This window comes from Nerophis ophidion, linkage group LG22 (genome assembly GCF_033978795.1).
Source record: "Nerophis ophidion isolate RoL-2023_Sa linkage group LG22, RoL_Noph_v1.0, whole genome shotgun sequence".
NCBI classification, from domain to species: domain Eukaryota; kingdom Metazoa; phylum Chordata; class Actinopteri; order Syngnathiformes; family Syngnathidae; genus Nerophis; species Nerophis ophidion.
The window spans coordinates 32,570,798-32,578,828 of NC_084632.1; the positions used below are offsets into that span (position 1 = coordinate 32,570,798).

General features: G+C 38.2%; 1 long non-coding RNA gene across 1 annotated transcript; it reads right to left on the reverse strand.

Annotated features, from left to right (window-relative positions):
* Positions 1-1,595: 1,595 nt before the first annotated feature.
* On the reverse strand, positions 1,596-4,267 carry LOC133540343 (uncharacterized). Its single transcript, XR_009803601.1, has 2 exons — positions 3,762-4,267; positions 1,596-1,935 (listed from the first exon to the last, which is right to left on the reverse strand). It is a non-coding gene; the product is annotated as an uncharacterized LOC133540343 (long non-coding RNA).
* Positions 4,268-8,031: the final 3,764 nt, after the last annotated feature.

Consider the following 8,031-nt stretch of genomic DNA (forward strand, 5'->3'; position numbering starts at 1 on the left):
TCGACATCCATTGCTTTCGGTCCGCTAGAGGGAGGGGGGCGGGGGGGGTTGCCCACATCTGAGGTCCTCTCCAAGGTTTCTCATAGTCAGCATTGTCACTGGCGTCCCACTGGATGTGAATTCTCCCTGCCCACTGGGTGTGAGTTTTCCTTGCCCTTTTGTGGGTTCTTCCGAGGATGTTGTAGTCGTAATGATTTGTGCAGTCCTTTGAGACATTTGTGATTTGGGGCTATATAAATAAACATTGATTGATTGATTGATAAAAATTTAATGTCAATTTCATTTGACGGTCCTTCGCCAGTTTGGGTTTGGTGTAAAGTGAAGGAAATCCATTTTTCATTGGACAAAGACATGAACGCTTCAAAGTTTCTAGGTTTGGTTGGGTTTATTTCAACAGAAAATGTTAAATTATCATTTTAATTTGTGCTTAGTTTCTCATCCATTAAGACACCGCTACTTTTTTTGTCAGTGCAGTTTGCAAATAGTTTCTCTGTTGATGGAATGAAAAAAATGCAACGATGTTGTTCATCTTTTCTCACTGTTCAGAATGATGTATGAGTTGGTCTCTCTTTTAGTGACTCTTATGTTGATGGTTATGCTATTAACTTATCGAAATACATGCACAGAGTTACAATAATGGCACATCACGATCATTACGGTTTTTATTTAACTTATTAACTTATTTAATTCTACCCGTTTCTGTGTTATAGCGGTTTGTTTACTCCCCGTGCTGAATTTGCAACACAAACCAACAATTAATTAGATGAATAACACCTAATTAGTAAAGTTCTCATGAATAAAGAGTTGTTTATAAAGTTGTGATTCACAGGGTTCTGTCCGGCTTGCCACTGACAGTCTGTTTGTGTTTTAGTTTTTCCTCTGTGTGTTTAGTATTTCCGGTCCTTAGTTCCTGTCAGCACTCTTATTTTGGTTCAGCTTCCTGTTTGTCTCCCTGTGTGCTTTGTTTCCCCTCAACTGCGGCTGATTGGCACCTGGCCACACCTGGTGTCAATCAGCCCACTCCTATTTGAACCTGTTTTGTCCTCCAGTCTAGGGCTGGATTATTGTCTTGTCGATGTCGTTCCTGTCGTGTCTTGTATTTGCAGCGTAGCGGTAAACTACATCCGTTAGATGTTTGAAGCTTACTGTTCTTTGTTCCCTGCTTCCAGTTTGTTTTGTACTACACGTTACGACTTCTGTTTTTCTGCTCGCTACCCGCTAGCTTCCACGCTAGACCCTTTTCGTTTCTTGCTAGCTTCCATGCTAGAGACCCTTTTGTTTGTTATCTGCCTCGTGCATGTCCTTTGTTAGTACCCTTTTGTCTGTTCTTATTCTAATATTTTAATTAAATCATGTTTTCCTGCAAAATGCCTCCCTCCATCTCTGCATCTTTGGGTTCATCATGATTCTTCTTCCCTACCTTTGTAAACACTGTGTGTTCACACTGGATCATATTAGTACATTGGTTGACTTTTTTGTCTAATCCAGTGGCTCTCAAAACTTGTTTACCAAGTACCACCTCAGATTTCACCTTGCTCTCCAAGTATCACCATAATGATCAATATTGAAATACAATAGCTTAGTAGGCATCAGTATTCATTAAACATAAGGTTTTATTTAACAAGTATATTAATACAAAGGTCCTGAGTAGTCCTGAGTTCAATCCCGGGCTCGGGATCTTTCTGTGTGGAGTTTGCATGTTCTCCCTGTGACTGTGTGGGTTCCCTCCGGGTACTCCGGCTTCCTCCCTCTGCCAAAAACATGCACCTGGGGATAGGTTGATTGGCAACACTAAATTGGCCCTAGTGTGTGAATGTGAGTGTGAATGTTGTCTGTCTATCTGTGTTGGCCCTGTGATGAGATGGGGACTTGTCCAGGGTGTACACCGCCTTTCGCCCAAATGCAGCTGAGATAGGCTCCAGCACCCCCCGCAACCTAAAAAGGGACAAGCGGTAGAAAATGGAAGATGGATGGGTTCAATATTTTTGGAAACTAACATTACACACAGTTTGAACATGTTTGAATATTTAATGAAGTGATTCATTTGGCATACCACTAGATGGTGCCCGCGTACCACAGTTTGAGAATCCCAGACCTAATCCATTCCATAATTTACCTCCACATACTGATATTTTAAAGATATATTTTCAACTGTACACATGTGATTTCCTAGCTTCATGTATTGCTTCCTGTTGGTTAAATAGCTTCTCCCGCAGTTCAAGACCAAAACCGGTTGGACACCAACTATCTGATGCTGATGTTTCCTCATTCACAGCTAAAGTTGCAGCCAGAGGTGGGACCAAGTCATTGTTTTGCAAGTCACAAGTAAGTCTCAAGTCTTTGACCTCGAGTCTCGAGTCAAGTCCCAAGTCAAGACAGGCAAGTCTCAAGTCAAGTCCCAAGTCCTGCATTTTGAGTTTCGAGTCATTTCAAGTCCCACAGACTAATACATTTACACAGATTATGTATGCTTTTAAAACGCTGTATGTATTTACAGTATAATAAAAAAATTGTGCTGACGTTGCACTTCATAATAGCACTATTAACCAGTTATTTTAAACATTTAACTCATTCCTTTACAGAATGAACACATTTGAAAAAACAAGTACAACTGTACTTATTTGCACAAAGGTGTTAACATTGTATTTCCATGGCATATAGCATTGGAACTAGTTCCACAGCAGTTTCTATCCTGTTCTTACCTTATCTCATTGATCTCATCTCATACTGTATGTGTGTTCATGTCTGCGTACACATGAAAAACATAACAAATACATAAAAATAACAAGGAACAGAGTTGTACTTTTTAGAACTCACTGCCCTATGGAAAATTAACCAGCTGCCACTGATTATGATGCATTCTCATTTTAGGCAAAGTATAAGACAATACTTTCTTAACAGTGTAACTGTAATCAGGAATAAGTCTTTTAGTAACAATATTCAAATACTAACTTTGTTGGGTAAGAGAAAATTTGCTGTTATTCTGAATCCAGTGAAACAGATTGGTGGTTTTAGCTGATGTAAAGACTTTCAGGTGTTTGTATACGTTTATGTTTAAGTTGGCAGACACTTTTATCCAAAGCAACATACATGAAAAATACATTTAAAACAATCACTGTAAACATTGTCATTTAAGGGAAGAATGTAATAGAAAATATTAATACAAAGTGTCAAGACAGAATAAACTCTCTACTGTTGCAGCAACAGAAATACAGTCTATAAACTATATAGATATCTAATGTATTCATACACTGTTTATGTAGGATATATGCATGTACATATAACCTAATCATATTGTTTCTTCAATTTAGAAATAGCGGACCGTTTTTTCCCCTTCTCTGGGATTATTATTTCCAGTTTTGATCTTGGACATCTGGTTATTTAGAGCATATAAGAATATTCTATTATTTTAAAGCAAATTATGAACACGCCAAAAAATGTGTCCTTTATCATAGTTACACGTATGACAAAAAAGCGCGTGAATATCAGTGGTATTCAGTGAGGTAATATGAATTAAATGTGCTGACAGTTCACTGCTCCTGCCAAATGAATTGCCCTGAGTGGAGCGGATCACCACTCCAAGATGGCGGCCCCGCGTCTCGTCTGCGGCAATAGGCAGTAGCGCTCGATGCTGCGTCTACTTACAAGATGTCTATGGTTATAACGTTAGCAGTGAGTTTACAGCCTCACTGATTTAACTGCACAGCAAATAAAAGTTATGTTACTCGGCCAATAAACGTTAGCTTACATTCAAAACTTACCCTTCTTTGTGCAACTTCAAATGTCGAACGAAGTTGTTGCGTCTCTGTCTGTAAAATTCACACGAACCGCAGGCTTTGAATACGGCAATTCGTTTTTTGTTGACCAAGTCATAGTTTTTATACCCGAACAAAACCATTTTTGGCATAGCTTTTCCTCACTGGCGTGTTTGAGAGCTTTTTCGTTGGTTTTCCTGCAAAATAACGTGGATGTAATTTGATTGGCTGTTGTTCTGACAGGTAGCGCACACACTGTCATCGCACACACGCTGACAGACAGACAGATACTGAGCGCTCTTGAGTAACTTTTTAATCGTTGGGTTTTGGGGAAAGTAGCAAGTCATGTCAAGTCAAAAGGCTCAAGTCCAAGTCAAGTCACAAGTCATTGATGTTAAAGTCTAAGTCGAGTCGCAAGTCTTTTTACATTTTGTCAAGTCGAGTCTAAAGTCATCAAATTCATGACTCGAGTCTGACTCGAGTCCAAGTCATGTGACTCGAGTCCACACCTCTGCTATTATCAGACATTTATACACTTTATTTCCTGGCAAATGGCACCTATTAGAAACAAAAACTCAAACTCAAGAACAGGATCGCAAGCAAAAAGCAGACGAGACGCGGGGCCGCCATCTTGGAGTGGTGATCCGCTCCACTCAGGGCAATTCATTTGGCAGGAGCAGTGAACTGTCAGCACATTTAATTCATATTACCTCACTGAATACCACTGATATTCACGCGCTTTTTTGTCATACGTGTAATATGTCATACGTGTAATATGTATGTTTATTAGCTCTTACAGGAACGGGTATCGTTGCACCAGTCAAAGGGACCAGTACCGCATTCTGTTTCTGACTGGGCTGCAACTTTAGCTGTGAATGAGGAAACATCATCAGATAGTTGGCGTCCGGTTTTGGTCTTGAACTGCGGGAGAAGCTATTTAACCAACAGGAAGCAATACATGAAGCTAGGAAATCACATGTGTACAGTTGAAAATATATCTTTAAAATATCAGTATGTGGAGGTAAATTATGGAATGGATTAGGTCTGGGATTCTCAAACTGTGGTACGCGGGCACCATCTAGTGGAATGCCAAATGAATCACTTCATTAAATATTCAAACGTTTCAGTCACTATTATCATAATAGTGACTGAAACGTTTTTTGTTGTTTTTTTTACATTTAAATAAAAGTTAACCTGATTGCATATTTGGTAATTGCTATTTAAAAGAGTAGTTTACACAAAGGGGTTCTTAACCTTTTTGACCTCGGGGCCCAACTTTTCCACTACAGAGGGCCCTGGAGCCTACTCAAATATGAACACTGAATTATTCATCTTACTCCTGATTTTAATCACATTCATCAATCATATCTACCTTACTTGCAGTTTACAACCTTGTCAAATGACATGAAAGAATTTGTTAATCACAAATATGAATATTTATGTAAAACATATCAACCTTAGCCTTAGGTCAGGCTGATTTGAAAAATATGTAATAACTAAATATACTGCATTAGGACTCAAATATCTGACGAAAAATACATGTACATACAATTATGCTGTGCTAAAAATAAATACAGTAAATTAGTAATGAAAATGTTTAAACCAAGGGTCCCCAAACCACAGCTCGCTGGCCTGATACGGCCCAGCCCGCCGGTGTCCAAAATGCGGCCCGCATTAAGTACCACGTTTTTCTAAAAAATACTAAAAAAAAAAAAATACTATTATTATTATTTTAAATCTTTTTAATCCATTTTCTACCGCTTGTTATTCTCAGTGTCTCAAAGCCGCTCAGGAAAATCTTATTGTCTAAAAATGCATTTTCCTATCGATAACTCGACATCATCGCTCTCTTTCGGTCAACTAGTGTTTGAGGAACATATATACCGTATTTCCTTGAATTGCTGCAGGGCATATAGTATGCGCCTGCCTTGAATTACTGCCGGATGAAACTCGCTTCTCAAAATAATTAGCGCATGCTTAGTATTACCGCCTGGTCAAACTCGTGACGTCGCGAGTGACACTTCCCCTGTCATCATTTTCAAAATGGAGGAGGCTGATTTCCATACTGGTAATTTGAAATTGCATAAAGGGAAGAAGATTAAGAGCTATTCAGTAGGATTTAAGGTCCAAGCTTACATCACACTCTAATTTTTACTGCATGCCTTTGGTAAGTGCCAGAGTGAGAAGAGGTTTTAAAATAATTAGTGCATGCTTACTTTTACCGCATGCCTTTGGTAAGCGCACGAGTGAGAAGAGGTTTTAAATGAATTAGCGCCCCGGTGGCAATTCAAGGAAATACGGTATATATATATATATATATATATAATATAGACACACACATACATACCTGCCTTGACTCACATATGAACTTGAAGTGCCATCCCATTCCTGACCCATAGGGTTCAATATGATGTCGGTCCACCTTTTGCAGCTATTACAGCTTCAACTCTTCTGGGAAGGCTGTCCACCAGGTTGTGGGGTGTGTTTTTAGGAATTTTCTACCATTCTTGCAAAAGCGTATTGGAGAGGTCACACACTGATGTTGGTCAAGAAGGTCTGCCTCTCAGTCTTTGTTGTAATTCATCCCAAAGGTGCTCTATCGGGTTCAGGTCAGGACTCTGTGCAGGCCAGTCAAGTTCTTCCACACCAGACTCTGTCGTCCATGTCTTTATGTACCTTGCTTTGTGCACTTGGTGAAGCGCTCCAAACTGTTCCCACAAGGTTGGGGGCATGGAATTGTCCAAAATGTTTTGGTATCCTGGAGCATTCAAAGTTCCTTTCTTTAGATCAAAGAGGCCAAACCCAACTCCTGAAAAACAACCCCACACCATAATTCCTCCTCCACCAAATTTTACATTCGGCACAATGCAGTCTGAAACGTACCGTTCACCTGGCAACCTCCAAACCCAGACTGGTCCATCAGATTGCCAGATGGAAAAGTGTGATTCATCATTCCAGAGAAAGTGTCTCCACTGCTCTAGAGTCCAGTGGCGACGTGCTTTACATCACTGCATCGCACGCTTTGTATTGGACTTGGTGATGTATGGCTTTGATGCAGCTGCCCGGCCTTGAACACACATTCCATGAAGCTCTCTGCACGTGGGCTAATTGGAGGGACACACAATATGTGGAGCTCTGTAGCAACTGACTGTGCAGAAATTCTTTGCGCTATGTGCTTCAGCCTCCGCTGACCCCTCTCTGTAAGTTTATGTGGCCTACCACTTGATGGCTGAGTTGCTGTTGTTCCCAAATTCTTCCATTTTCTTATAATAAAGCCCACAGTTGAATTTGGAATACTTAGGAGCAAGGAAATTTGATAACTGGATTTGTTGCACAGGTTTATATACTGTATATATATATATATATATATATATATATATATATATATATATATATATATATATATATATATATATATACATACATATATATATATATATATATATACATATATATATATATATATATATATATATGTATATATGTATATATATATATATATATATGTATATATATATATATATATATATATATATATATATATATATATATATATATATATGCATGCATTAGGTTAAAAACAATTGTCTGGGCTGTACATATATATATATATATATATGTTACCAAATTCTTCCATTTTCTTCTAATTATATATATATATATATATATATATATATATATATATATATATATATATATATATATATATATATATATATATATATATATATATATATATATATATATGAGTGTACAGCCTGGCCCCTAGCCAATTGTTTTTAACCAAATGTGGCCCCAGAGTCAAAAAGTTTGCGGACCCCTGGTTTAAACTGTCAAGTGCAAATGAAAATACAGCTCATAATTTTGGCGCTTCTCTAAGATTTCAGCTCCAGACTTTTTCTATTTGTTTGATATATCCTGTTCTAACAACGTTGCAAACAAAAGCATAATTGAAAAAAAAAACAAGCCACTGGGAACTGATTTTTATTGTTTTTAACCTTTTTGAAATTGTGATAATGTTACCCTTTAAATATATATTTACTTACTCATTTGATTATTTATTTATCCAACCTTTGTGCTACAGATTGACTACAAACAAATGTGTTAGAAATTGCTGTGAATACAGGAAAAAGGAGGCAGCATTCGTCGGCTGCATTTGAAGGATTTGCCTTCGAATTTGAACTAATTGGGAGAGCCATTGCGCAGCTTTGTGACGTAAATGGTCTTCATATTCGCCCTTTGAAGGGTGCAGACACTGAATTGGGACACAGCTCCT